At 51.9% G+C, this 14,642-nt stretch overlaps 1 long non-coding RNA gene across 1 annotated transcript; it reads left to right on the plus strand.

Annotated features, from left to right (window-relative positions):
• The first annotated feature begins 342 nt into the window (after nt 1-342).
• On the plus strand, nt 343-4,058 carry LOC116994632. The gene is made up of 3 exons (XR_004417536.1): nt 343-383; nt 1,201-1,349; nt 3,377-4,058. It is a non-coding gene; the product is annotated as an uncharacterized LOC116994632 (long non-coding RNA).
• Nucleotides 4,059-14,642: the final 10,584 nt, after the last annotated feature.

The raw sequence follows: 14,642 nt of genomic DNA on the forward strand, positions 1-14,642 counted from the left end.
TCACTTGTGTAAATGAGGAGAGGCCCCCCCCCAGACCCCTCTGAACCTCCTCAGGACCCCTCAGGGCCCCCCAAAATCCTTCTGAAGCCCCTCAGGACCCCCCCAGAGCTCCCTGAACCCCGTCAGAGTCCCCCCAGGACCCCCTCAGGACACCCCCAGGTCCCTCTGAGCCCCCCAGACCCCCTCAGGACCCCCCAGACCCTCCCTGAACCCCCTCAGGACATCTCCAGACCCCCTCAGGACCCTCTAAACCCCCTCAGGACCCCCCAGAACCTTTAGCAATCTCGGTCGTGCCTGTGAAGAGACACCAAACAGGAATACAATTTCGGATTAGAGGAAACAATTCAGCAGATAAAGAAACAAAAAATGCAGCACTACTAACGGTAAGTACCCCAGAACTCGCAGAAGGCGGGACTCAGGGATATCCCCCTTGTCCCTCCCAAAAAGAGATTGAAGGGAAAAAAAAAAAAAAAAAAGATAGGAAGTACATTAGAAGAAGGTAAGTAGAAATTACTAGATGAGAGGGAATTAATATCTAAGGATTGCACCAGAAAAATTCTAGAGACTACATTTGCAAACACATTGGGGATCACAGGCTCTGGCAGAACAATTTCTGAAATTCTTCGGGTGTAAGGGGATTTATGAATTAGCTAAACAGGAAGTACAGGGGTGCCTGATATGCTAAAAGGTTCACAAAGCCAGGACACGACAGGTAATTTGGGGTAGTTGCCCTATAGCCTATCGTCTATTTGAAAGAATCCAAGTGGATTTCACTGAGTTACCAAAGGTTGGGAGGTATAAATTCTTGCTGGTACTAGTAGACTAGCTCAACTATCAAAATTAATGATATAAACAAAAATGTCCTGGCCAAAATATCTCCCCTTAGCATTATCAAATATTGGGACGATGCCTTACTCTGAGACAGGGCTATCTCCTTTTAAAATGTTACACGAGATGCCTTATGACCATGGGATGCCAGTGGGACATCCAAAAATAGAAGATGGACAAATACAACCCTACTTGATAACAATAAATAAAAATTTACAAAAATTGCGAAAACAAGAAATTGTCACACAAAATGCTCCTTTGGGGTTCGCCATACACAAAATACAACCGGGAGATCGGGTCTTCATTAAAACCTGGAAAGAGGTTTCTCTCTCTCCTCACTGGGAAATCCTTTTCTTGTCCTTTTAACCACAGACACAGCAGTCCGGACAGCAGACAAAAGGCTGGACACACGCCTCCAGAGTGAAAACCAGAAACACCCAAGTGCAAAGTGGCTTCCTCCCCTGGAGACCTCAAGATACAATTGCCCCAAACAAGCCGGTGATCAACCTAGATCAGATAAGGTGAATAGCTTCTGGATGCAGATGTTTTCCTTTTGTTCGTTTCAAGTACCAAATCTGTTGTGAAGTTTAGGTTACACATTGTGTACGGGAGATGTGACCTAAAGGGCTCTGTACTAAGTGTTTCGAAAAGAGCTGTCTTTGAGCGAGCGAATTCTAGTACTTGGCGCTGAGTTGAATATTGCTGAATTAGATTCTGTAGAGTGGGTTCTCTTATATCAACACGGGGTTAGTGGGAAACTAAATTGCAGGGCTGAAATTTTAAGAGTAGAGTGCCAGAGAACAAATAAAGTACCTTGTTGGACGGACACGATAAAATTATCGAGGTGGGATGTCTTTAAGAGACGATATGCAGCTCGGACTTTGCGTTGGTCCCCTAAAGAATACCTCTGCTGCCAAGAAGATGGTTTGCCTCGCCGCTAGCAGCAAACTAGTGGGCGTAGGCAGAGGCAGAGAGGTATGCATTAACCGATTAACCCATACCCAAGGAATTCTACGAGCTCTGCGGCACAAAGCCGTAACAATGAGTGTGGGGGATGCCCACTAATTAGCACCCCGACTCGCTCTGTCCTGGCCAACTGCACCCATAATGGAAAGGAGGAGTGCTGAACATTTAACGGCACTCAGTATGTGAGGTGTAAATGGGGAAAGAAAATTATATGCTATGATCTCAAGGCAAGACATGGCAAAGGGCAGTCAGAGACATTTGCTCTCAATATCCAGAAGAGAAATGCCAATCGCTCGGTGTGGGTAGGGGGAAAACAAAAGTCGGTATATGTAGCTTATTTTCAGGTGAATGAGTTATGTTATGACAATACCCGATTAAATATGTGTGTCATAGAAGGAAAAATGTATTGGGCAAAAATCTTAAGTTTGAGAATGGATTAATCTCGGACGGTAAACCAATCATCATCGACCTACTTGAAGAAAATGACAAACGGGTTTGTGCCCAATTCAATAACACTTTTTGTTTCTCCAGAAAACAAGGAAGGCATGGATCCTGAAAGCGAAATAGAACAAATAGCCTTAGAACAGAAAGTTGTGTTGAAATTGATTATAGAAAAACTATAAGGGATCTTGCTACAGAAATAAAAAGGGTGGCACATGTCCCAATTCAAAAGTGAAATTCCATTCTCCAGGCATCTTGGTGAGAACAGTTATTCTCGGGAGCATAGTGGAAAAAAATTGTATTCTTTATCCTGTGCTCAGTAGCTGGAGTCATCTTCCTACCATGCTTGATACCTTGTTTCATCAAATTAATACACTCAGTGGCGCAGGGCATGCAAATAGCTGCTATGCCCATGGACCCAGAATTTAAATCTGGAAGAGATGCTTTTGGAGTCACCTTGCTCCGTGGTTTGTGTCCTCTTAGGGTACATTTGGTGTGGACATGGCCAGCTCTGCTGATGTGTTTTGGGATGGCACAGCTGGTAACGGGGGGTGTGCAGAGCTGGCAGCTCAGCTGGGCTGCTCGTGCAGCTGGAGAAGGAATTTCTTCCTGTTTGCTGGGGTCTGGCAGGTAACTCATCTCCCAGATTTGTGCAACAAAGTGCTGGCAAAGGGAGCAGTAAGTCCAACTGGTCCCTGGGAAAGCCAGGAATTGCCATGGCCATGTGGACATGACAAGTGTCTTCAGTGCTGGGGCTGTTGGTGAGGAAGTGGCTCCATGGATTTTTTGTAACTTTTTTTTTTTTTTTTTTTTTTTTCACATCTAGAGTATAGATTTTCTTTTTGTCCTATAGCTGCTTTCTACTGTCATTGTTTAGTAAATTGTCTAAAGGTGGGGAGTCACTTTTTCTTTCAGAATACTTGGAGAAATTGTTTGGTTGTGCCTGGAATAGCAGGTTTGGGTGGATAATAAGCCAATGTACTGGTAGGGCAGAAATCAATGGCAGAAGTACACAGAACTTTTACCAGTTTAATTAGACTACCCATACTCCTTTTTAAACAGCCTGGTCAAAGCAGCAGAGACACAAAACTCCTCATTTAAAAGGATAGCGTTGTAGATCAAACTTTTCCACTGTTTGCAGTGAATCCTCTAAAAACAGAAGCTCACCGAACCCAGCTGAATAATTCTGCCAGAGAAAACCTGCAGAAGGGGATGTTACAGCACCATCCAGTGCCTCTTCTCCCTGCAATATCGGGAAAATTTGGATTTTCCACTTCATTCGAGCATGTAGGTGGGGATGAGGGAGTGCATTGGCTGCTTAGGCATTGACAACTTCTTTTCTCAACCAGTGTGGAGAGAGAAGGGAGCTGAGGGATGGAAAGGAGCTTTGGAATTTCACACAGGGAAGATTTTGGCTTTCCCCTGAGGACAGTCAGGAAGGGGATGCAGCAGCAGGCAAATGGGAAGAAAAGTTAAATAAGAAACTGGCCAAATGGCATGTTTTGGGGTTGTATTTTTGGTAGAGCAATGATCTGTTCAGTGAATGACTGATCAAGAGGAGGCTGGTGTTGGTTTTTGCAAACTCCTTGTGTTGAGGACTGCACCTGTAATCGGGGAACAGGCTACATTTTAATATGCTTTACATTCCTGTCCCTTTGTTTCATTTTCTGCTGGAGAGGTGATTTAACATCCTCTGATTCCAAACTACACCAAGAACAACTTTGCAATTATTCCCAATCCCCCACAGGAGATGAATTTGGGGATTAAGCCCCTCTAGGAAACAACTTCCAGTGTTCTCAGTCTGAGTTTGGGAGCACAACTTGTGCTGGGAGTGATTCAAGTGTGAGATTAACGACTCTTCAAAGCTTTTTGTGATAATAAATATCCATAGTTATAGATGAAATGTGTTTTCTAGCAAGTTGAATTCAAACCCCTCAAAATTAATTATACCTTAAAGCATTTAGTAAACGTTCTGATGGTGATGTGGAACTTAACAAAAGTCACTTATCTCAAAAAAATCTTCACCCAAAATTCTCAGTGTTTTCACTACAGCCCTGCAGAAAAAGCTGGTGGAGAGTGATGTCTGTAAATTATAGTCAGAGTCTAAATTAGAGTTAATGCCCAATCTGGGGCCTGAATTTATATTTGAAGCTCTCACTGGAGTTGCAGTGCTCATAGACAGAGCTGTTAGCAGGGTTAGGGTAAAAAGAGCTGCAACAGCATGTGAAATACTCCCAAGTCCCCACTACTTAGCATTTTATTATGATTATTACTGAATTTAGGGCTTCCTAAAAGAAACTCCATCTCCTTGGGTAATGTGAATTTTTGGAGAATCCCAGAAGCCACTAAAAAATAAGATCTATGCTTTAAGAGTGCAGAAACAAGCTTAAAAGTGTGACTCAAATACATCCCCAGCAATTTAGTAAAAAAACAACAGAAATCAAAGTACGCTAGCATATCAAAAGAATTAAAAATATTAAGCATAACATTTCTTAATAAGATCCCAGGGTTTGGAGAAGAATTGGAGAAGATTTTTTTAATTTTTCAGTTGGCCAGCTTGGTAATAAAAATATCTTTTTTTTTTTAATAATGGTAAATTATCACATACAATATCCTGCAATTATGTCTATTACACCGAGACAATGCAGAAAAAGCTATGGAATCATAACTTAATCATTTAAGTGATTGTTATATTTTATAAATGCTTAATGTAGCATCAGGGGGATGTTCCTGCTCGTTTAGTAAATGTGGCATTGATTGTTGCTCTAAAGGCCCATTCAGGTCAGAATTGATAATGATTGGAAATTTTCCACCCACGATGGTAAGGTAATCACAGCGCTTTTCTGCTGGGGTTTCTCATATTCAGATTAAACCTGGACAAAGGTCCTTCCTGCGCGTCGATCAATCCTGATGATGTGTAATTTTCCTTGGGAGGGCTGATTCTCGCTTACGGGGAACCGAAGCTTTGGAATGTAATTTTTCCCAGTGGAAAGATTTTACGGGAGCTGGCATTGGTGTGGGGGAACTCCCGGCTGCCTGATCTCTGGTACTTGACAGTTCTTTAGCGATGATGGTTCCTGATCGGTTTGGAGTGGTTTCAGGATCGATCGTTGAGCTAGGTTTGTTGATATGCTAATTAAGACCTTTGTCTATGGCTCCGGCTGCTGGCAGTGGCTGAAAGATTCTCTTACTTTATTTCTTTATTTTATACAACATTCTTATATATGAACACGAATTATAACAACATATATCACAGTTTCAAATAACCCTGCCAAACACAGTGAACTTGAACCTCTCTTAGGCACTTTTGGACCCCTCTGTGCCACTCCTCTGCTCCTTTACCTGCGAGCTTTGGCATGGCAGGGGTTGGGTGCTGGGTGTGATTCTTTTGGAGCGCCTCCAGCCGCTCAGCAGTCAGGCTCCTGGGCTGGGTGTCCTCTGCCATTCTCTGTGCCCTTGTCCCCATTGTAATGTTAAGAAAGTCGTTGGCTACACCCTAGGACGGTGCTTAATGACACAAGGAGAGGCGGGGAGGACACCTGAGAGCAGGGGCGGGCTGGGGGCAGGACGGGGAAGCTCTGTGTGCCCGGGACACGCTCTCTGTCTCTCTCTCGCTCGGTGCTCGGGCAGGAAGGTGCGCGGGGCTCTGACCCCCGGCCATCCCCGAGCGGGGAGCCACGTTCGCCGCCGCCCTGCCGCTGTGCCCCGAGCAGCCTGCCACCTCCGGACACCCCTCTGAGCCACAGGTAAGCAGGGGGTCCCTCCTCCATCCCTCTCCCACCTGGGCCCTTGTCCTGCCCTCCGCAGCTGCGGGGGGGACCCGCCGGGACCGAGAGCGCGGAGACGGCGCCTGGGGCCGAGGGGGGCTGGAACTCGTTCTGCTGCTCTGTTCTGTCGCTAATTGTCATAGCTGGTGGTGGTTTGGATGTCCTGTAGATATCTTAGTGAAGAACTGTTATTGCTTAACGCGTATCTTTGCCTGAGACCCCCTTAACCTGTCCTCCAAAGCAGGACACGGGGAAGGAGGGAGAGACTGCACAGCTGCAGCTGAGGGCAGTGCTGGCTCTTTCAAACTGCTCGGTGCAGAACTGGAAGAACAGTTTTCCCCCTTTCTCTCCATCCCTGGGCAGAACATGAAGATGAAGCCGCACTAAGCTCTCTGTTTTGTGGGCTGTTGTTTGGTTTGGGTTTTTTCTGGCTTGATTTCTGCGTGACCTATCACAGAAATGCGCATCGGCGTGTGCACGCTTCCTGGCAAATCCAGATGTGATGTGGAAATCCTAAGTGAGGATTTCCAGCCTTGGCTACAGGGGACACAGGCTTCTGAAAATAGAACTGACCTTGGCAGAATAGGAGCCGTGAAGGGAAGCAGAACTGAAATATAGGTTAAGCAGAAAAACCCCGCTTCCCCTGCTCTTACCTTTGGGGTGCTGAGTTCCTGCATCTCCCTGGCTCTGCAGCTGTAGCTCACCCGGTCCTGGCTGTGGCTGATAAAATTGGGCCTGGGACGTTTTAGCAGCAATCCATTTTTTAAAAGAACACAAAGAGCATCCAGTGCAGTAGAGTCTTTAGGAAATACATTCAAATCGGGGACTCTGGTTTTCCTGTAGTTCTCCCTCCTGTTTTCACGTGGGCCGGAAGGATGGCAGGGCCTGTGCTTATCATATGAAAGTGATGCTATTAAATTTCTCCAGAAGTTCTGATTATTATTATTATTATAGTTACTAATTTTCTGACAGAAAACACTCTCATTTTCCCACATTGTTTCAGGTGCTGCCCAGGATGGACATGTGTGGGTGGGTGAGAATTACTTCACAGAGAATTTACTCTTTTTCGTGGTTTTTTTTTTTAAACATAGATAGCCCTGAATAGAGGTCTCTGTGACACTTAACCATTCTTGTCGTTCCTGTTCTTGTCCATCCTAGTTAGTTACACGTGTAGTAAGTTTTTGCATTGACTAAGGACTAATTTTGCCACCTAACAAATGCTCTACATTAGCTAGCTACGCTGCCGAAACACAAAGTTTTATTTCTGATGCAATTTTTACCCCTTTTTCTGAACGCACTTGTTGCAAAAAGGAAAGCATGTGCATTTCCTGTAAAATTGTTTGCATTGAAAAATGACTCACCTTTCTCTTGTTGAATTTCCTCACCTCGAATTCAAGTCTGAGGAGCCAAACAGCTGCAGCTATTCTGAGGCCTTTTATACCTCGTGCAAACGAGAGGGGGTCCCAATGAGGGGTATATTAACCACAGCCTTTGCCAATGGCCTCCCTTCCCTCTCTGGGAATCAGCTGGGATAAGGGTTCTCCTCTCATTTCAATGAAGAGGGTGTTTCACCTTATCTCAGTTTGTTTTTCAGTAGATGCTTTTGGGCATCTAAAGCAGAGGCTTTGACGATTGTGTGAAGAAAATGGCGTTAAATACAATGAACATTTAAGTTCATAGTTTTGGGTTGTGTGTTCATAGGTGATAAGATGCTTTTGTAATTTTTAGTTGTTCTTGGGGTTTTTTTGTGTTTTTTCTTTTCTTTTTTTTTTTTTTTTTTTTTTTTGGTGGAATACTGGTTCCTGAAATTTCAGGTTGAGTAAAGTATGACACCTGAGATTTTTTTCAGCACCTTTGTTGTATGACAAAAGGCATCTGACCTGTGTTAAATATGTCTGAGGTTGAAGCTTCAGGCGAGTAAAGGGAGGACTGTGACCAGGAGAGGGAGGGTGAGCAGGCTATCCAGTTAGGTGTTACCTTAGAGTGGGTGGGGGTGGTTTGAAGGCAATACGGTGTAAAATGTCCATTTGTGAGCCTTTGAGACTTTTCACAAGTGCAGCAGATGGATTTGCACATCTCACAGCACATGGCCACACCCACCTCGCTCACAGACATGCCGTGTAACTTTGTCTCTTCCTAACCCAGGTGCCCATCGTAACAGCCACAACCTCAGGCTCTGGCTGAAGCTGTGACCACTCAGGACCCCCAAATCCCACCCCAGGACCCTCCCAATGACCCCCATCTCCCCCCTCAGCCATGACCACCCCCCGGTGCTGCTGCTGCCTCCCCCCACTCCGCTGACATCCCTGCCCGTGTCCTGATTGCCGCCCGCTTCTCCCCAGACCACCCCACACCTCCTGACCTGGGACCCCCGCCCGGAGAGGGGGTTTGGGGGGGATTTGGGGGTCCCTGAGGGGTTTAGGGGGGTTGTTAGGGGGGGTACAGGGGGGTTATGGGGGATTTGGGGAGGTTATGGGGGGTACAGAGGGGGGTTTTGGAGGGGAAAGAAGGGTTTCTGGGGGTTATGGAGGGGTAGAGAGGGGTTTTGGGGGGGACAGAGGGGATTTGGGGGGGTAATGGGGGTTTGGGGGGTTTCAGGACGGGTCTCTGACCCCCCCCGTGCCCCACCAGGTCTGGCCCAGGGCCCTGCAGGAGCTCCAGAGGAGTCTGGGGTCTCTGGGGAGCTCTATGGGGTCTGGGGATTTCAGGGGGGTTTTTGAGGGTCCCTGTGGAAGTTTTTTTGGGTCTGGGGGGGTCTCTGGGAGTCTCTGACCCCCTGTGTTCCCTCTCCCCAAATTCACAGGGACCCCTCCCCAAATTCAGAGGGACCCCAGAACCCCCCCAAGCCCCACCCGTGACCACCCCCCCAAAAGTCCCTGGGACCCCCCGGAACCCCCTGAGACTCCTCCCCAAATCCCCCCGTATCTCTCCCCAGCATCTGTGGGACACTGCACTCAGTGGATCAGGTGAGTGGGGGTGTCCCAGGGTGGTCTGGGGGGGTCCTGGTGGGTTTTCAGACCCCTCTGACCTCTCCCTTGCCCCCTCCCCAATACCTGAACATCAAACTGATGGACATCTGCGTCACGGACCCTGAGAAGTACCTGCACATGGTGAGCGGTGGGGGGCTCAGGGGGGTTTTGGGGGGTCTCAGGGGGTCTCAGTGAGTTTTTGGGGGCTGCTCAGGGGTCTCGGTGTGTTTTTGGGTATTGCAGCGGTTTTTTGGGGGTCTCACCGGGTTTTCTGGGGTCTCACTGAGTTTTTGGGGCCGTTCTGGGGTCTCGGAAGTTTTTGGGTTCTCACTTTTGGGGCCTGCTCGGGGGTCTCATTGAGTTTTTGGGGTCCCCTTGGGGGTCTCAGGGGAATTTTGGAGGTCTCAGGAGGTTTTTGAGGATCTCAGGGCGGGTTTTGGGGGACAGTTCTGGGGTCTCACTGGGTTTTTTCGGGCCTCACTGAATTTTGTGGGTTCCTTCAAGCGTCTCATTGAGATTTTTGGAGCCCTTTGGGGGTCTCAGGGGGGTTTTGGGAGCAGTTTGGGGGTCTCACTGGTATTTTTGGGGCCTCACCAGGTTTTTTGGGGGCCGTTCTGGGGTCTCAGAAGTTTTTTGGGCTCTCACCGAATTTTGGGATCTCTTCAGGGGTCTCATTGAGTTTTTTGGGGGCCCCTTGGGGGGTCTCAGTGTGTTTTTGGGGGTCCCACCTGGTTTTTTAGGGGTCTCACTGGGTTTTTTTTGGGGGCTGTTCAGGGGTCCCACTGGGCTTTTGTGGATCCCAGTGGGTTTTGGGGGCCTCATTGAGTTTTTGGGGGCTGCTCAGGGGTCTCAGTGTGTTTTTGGGTATTGCAGCATTTTTTCAGGGGTCTCAGTGGATTTTTTGGGTTCTCACCAGGTTTTTTGATGCTCTCACCAGGATTTTTGGGGTCTCACCAGGTTTTTGGGGGGCTGCTTGGGGGTGTCTGAGTTTTTGGGGCCCTTCTGGGGTCTCAGAGGTTTTTTGGGCTCTCATTGACTTTTCGGGGCCTGCTCGGGGATCTCATTGAGTTTTTGGAGGACCCCTTGTGGCAATCTCAGGGGAATTTTGGGGGTCTCAGGAGGTTTTTGAGGGTCTCGGGGGGGGTTTTTGGGGGGCCCTTCTGGGGTCTCACTGGGTTTTTCCGGGCCTCACCGAATTTTGGGGGTCCCTTCAAGGGTCTCATTGAATTTTGGGGGGCCCTTTGTTGGTCTCAGGGGGGTTTTGGGAGCAGTTTGGGGGTCTCACTTGGTTTTTTGGGGCTCTCACCCGGTTTTTAGGGGGCCATTTTGGGGTCCACTGGGATTTTGGGGTCTCAGAGGTTTTCGGGCTCTCACCGAATTTTGGGATCCCTTTAGGGATCTCATTGAGTTTTTGGGGCCTCATTGAGTATTTTGGGGCCCCCTTGGGGGGTCTCCCCCTCCTCTCCCCCCTCCCCAAATTGAGATTTCCTCCCCCCCTTAAGCCCCCCACCCCAAATTGGGATTTTTCCCCCTGAAGCCCCCTCCCCACCCTGAGGGCCCGGCGGGCGCGCCATGGCTGCAGCATGGACACCGTGAAGTCTTGGGGAGGGGGCGTGGGGTGGGTTCAGGACCCCCAGAAACCTCCCTGGAACCACTGCAGACACCGAGAAACCCCCCCCAAAAAACCCTCAAAAAAGACTTCCCCTAAGATCGCCCCAAAGCCCCTCCAAATTTCTCCCAAACCCCCCAGGTGTTCGAACCCCAAAATTTTCGAGGGTCTGAACCACCCAGAGCCCCCTTAACCCCCCAAAGCCCCCGCAAATTGCCCCCAAATTCCCCCCAAAAACCTACAAAGCCCCTTGAATTTCCCCCAAGATCCCCCAAACCCTCTGCAGGTCTGAACCCCCAAATTCCCTCTGATATTCCCTCTAAATCCCACCCAGAGCCCCCCAAACCCCCCCAGGGGATCTGAGCCCCCCAAGCCCCCTGGGGGTCTCACCCTGAACGCGTCGGCCACGGCCTCGGCCCCTCGCAGGTTGGTCCAGGGCGAGATTCCCACAAAGAATTCCTGGACTCTGGGGGGCAGGGGGCGGTTGGGACCCCCGGAGGGTCCGGGAAGGGGTCCCAGGAGGGTCCCGGGGTGCTGGTTGCCCCCAGACTCACCGGTGAACAGAACATCACCCCCGTCCAGCGCCGCCCCCTCGTCCGTCACCGACAGCACGCAGAGCTGGAGCTGCTCCAGCACCTCCCGGAGCCCCCCGAGCTGGGGGAGGGGGCAAGGGGTTGGGGGGGGTCATGGCAGGGGGGGAGGACACCAGGTTAGAGCCCCCTCCCCGCAGATCCACAGAGAGCCCCACGAGCTGGGGAGGGGGGCAGGGGGATCCCAGGGGGGGCGGGTGGGACAGCGGGCACAACTTCTCCAGAACCTGCAGTGATCCTCCAGAGCCCCGGGAGCTGGGGAGGGGAACAAAGGGGTCATGGCGGGGAGGGGGACAGCGGGCACAACCCTCCCACAGAATCCCCAGAGACCCCGCGGATCCACAGAGCCGCCTGAACTTGGGGTGTGGACAGGGCGGGTCAAAGGGTGGGGGGACAACAGGCACGATCCCCCCCAGAACCCACAGGGGGCAGCGCCCGCACCAGGGCGTGCATGAAATGGCTGAAGGGCTCGGACATGGCCGGGACCCCCTCCCCAAAAATGGGGGCTCCGTCCAAAAAACGGGACTTTCCAAAAAATGCGACCCCTCCTCAAAATGAGGTCTCCTCCCAAAAAATGGGACCTTCCAAAAACGGGCCCCCATCCCGAAAATGGAACCTTCCAAAATAGAGACTACTCCCAAAAACAGGCTACCCTCCTCCCCAAAAACGGGACCCTGCCCCTCTTCAGCGGGGCAGTTTTGAGGTCGCCCCTTAAAACGTCCCCCCTGCTCAAAACTGCTCAAATTTTGAATGGGGGCGGCCCAGAGCCCCCACTGGGACCCCCAGTTTATTCCCCACAAACGGCGGTCCCAAGCCCATAATGCATTGCGGCGGCCCCCTACCCATAATGCATTGCGGCGGCCCCGCCTACCCATAATGCATTGCGGCCCCGCCTACCCATAATGCATTGCGGCCCCCGCCTACCCATAATGCATTGCGGTCCCGCCTACCCATAATGCATTGCGGCCCCCTACCCATAATGCATTGCGGCGGCCCCCTACCCATAATGCATTGCGGCCCCGCCTACCCATAATGCATTGCGGCGGCCCCCTACCCATAATGCATTGCGGCCCCGCCTACCCATAATGCATTGCGGCGGCCCCCCTACCCATAATGCATTGCGGCCCCGCCTACCCATAATGCATTGCGGCCCCGCCTACCCATAATGCATTGCGGCCCCGCCTACCCATAATGCATTGCGGCGGCCCCCTACCCATAATGCATTGCGGCCCCGCCTACCCATAATGCATTGCGGCGGCCCCCCTACCCATAATGCATTGCGGCCCCGCCTACCCATAATGCATTGCGGCGGCCCCCTACCCATAATGCATTGCGGCGGCCCCCTACCCATAATGCATTGCGGCCCCGCCTACCCATAATGCATTGCGGCGGCCCCCTACCCATAATGCATTGCGGCCCCGCCTACCCATAATGCATTGCGGCCCCGCCTACCCATAATGCATTGCGGCGGCCCCCTACCCATAATGCATTGCGGCCCCGCCTACCCATAATGCATTGCGGCGGCCCCCTACCCATAATGCATTGCGGCCCCGCCTACCCATAATGCATTGCGGCGGCCCCCTACCCATAATGCATTGCGGCGGCCCCCTACCCATAATGCATTGCGGCCCCGCCTACCCATAATGCATTGCGGCGGCCCCCCTACCCATAATGCATTGCGGCCCCGCCTACCCATAATGCATTGCGGCGGCCCCCTACCCATAATGCATTGCGGCCCCGCCTACCCATAATGCATTGCGGCGGCCCCCTACCCATAATTCATTGCGGCCCCGCCTACCCATAATGCATTGCGGCGGCCCCCTACCCATAATGCATTGCGGCCCCCGCCTACCCATAATGCATTGCGGCCCCGCCTACCCATAATGCATTGCGGCGGCCCCCTACCCATAATGCATTGCGGCCCCGCCTACCCATAATGCATTGCGGCGGCCCCCTACCCATAATGCATTGCGGCCCCGCCTACCCATAATGCATTGCGGCGGCCCCCTACCCATAATGCATTGCGGCGGCCCCCTACCCATAATGCATTGCGGCCCCGCCTACCCATAATGCATTGCGGCGGCCCCCTACCCATAATGCATTGCGGCCCCGCCTACCCATAATGCATTGCGGCGGCCCCCTACCCATAATGCATTGCGGCCCCGCCTACCCATAATGCATTGCGGCGGCCCCCTACCCATAATGCATTGCGGCCCCGCCTACCCATAATGCATTGCGGCGGCCCCCTACCCATAATGCATTGCGGCCCCGCCTACCCATAATGCATTGCGGCGGCCCCCTACCCATAATGCATTGCGGCCCCGCCTACCCATAATGCATTGCGGCCCCGCCTACCCATAATGCATTGCGGCGGCCCCCTACCCATAATGCATTGCGGCCCCGCCTACCCATAATGCATTGCGGCGGCCCCCTACCCATAATGCATTGCGGCCCCGCCTACCCATAATGCATTGCGGCCCCGCCTACCCATAATGCATTGCGGCGGCCCCCTACCCATAATGCATTGCGGCCCCGCCTACCCATAATGCATTGCGGCGGCCCCCTACCCATAATGCATTGCGGCCCCGCCTACCCATAATGCATTGCGGCCCCGCCTACCCATAATGCATTGCGGCGGCCCCCTACCCATAATGCATTGCGGCCCCGCCTACCCATAATGCATTGCGGCCCCGCCTACCCATAATGCATTGCGGCGGCCCCCTACCCATAATGCATTGCGGCCCCGCCTACCCATAATGCATTGCGGCCCCCGCCTACCCATAATGCATTGCGGCGGCCCCCTACCCATAATGCATTGCGGCCCCGCCTACCCATAATGCATTGCGGCCCCGCCTACCCATAATGCATTGCGGCCCCGCCTACCCATAATGCATTGCGGCGGCCCCCTACCCATAATGCATTGCGGCCCCGCCTACCCATAATGCATTGCGGCCCCGCCTACCCATAATGCATTGCGGCGGCCCCCTACCCATAATGCATTGCGGCCCCGCCTACCCATAATGCATTGCGGCCCCGCCTACTCATAATGCATTGCGGCCCCGCCTACCCATAATGCATTGCGGCGGCCCCCTACCCATAATGCATTGCGGCGGCCCCCTACCCATAATGCATTGCGGCCCCGCCTACCCATAATGCATTGCGGCCCCGCCTACCCATAATGCATTGCGGCGGCCCCTACCCATAATGCATTGCGGCCCCGCCTACCCATAATGCATTGCGGCCCCGCCTACCCATAATGCATTGCGGCGGCCCCCTACCCATAATGCATTGCGGCCCCGCGTACCCATAATGCATTGCGGCCCCGCCTACCCATAATGCATTGCGGCCCCGCCTACCCATAATGCATTGCGGTGGCCCCCTACCCATAATGCATTGCGGCCCCGCCTACCCATAATGCATTGCGGAGGCCCCCTACCCATAATGCATTGCGGCCCCGCCTACTCATAATGCA

This window comes from Catharus ustulatus, chromosome 3 (assembly GCF_009819885.2).
Source record: "Catharus ustulatus isolate bCatUst1 chromosome 3, bCatUst1.pri.v2, whole genome shotgun sequence".
Classification (NCBI taxonomy): domain Eukaryota; kingdom Metazoa; phylum Chordata; class Aves; order Passeriformes; family Turdidae; genus Catharus; species Catharus ustulatus.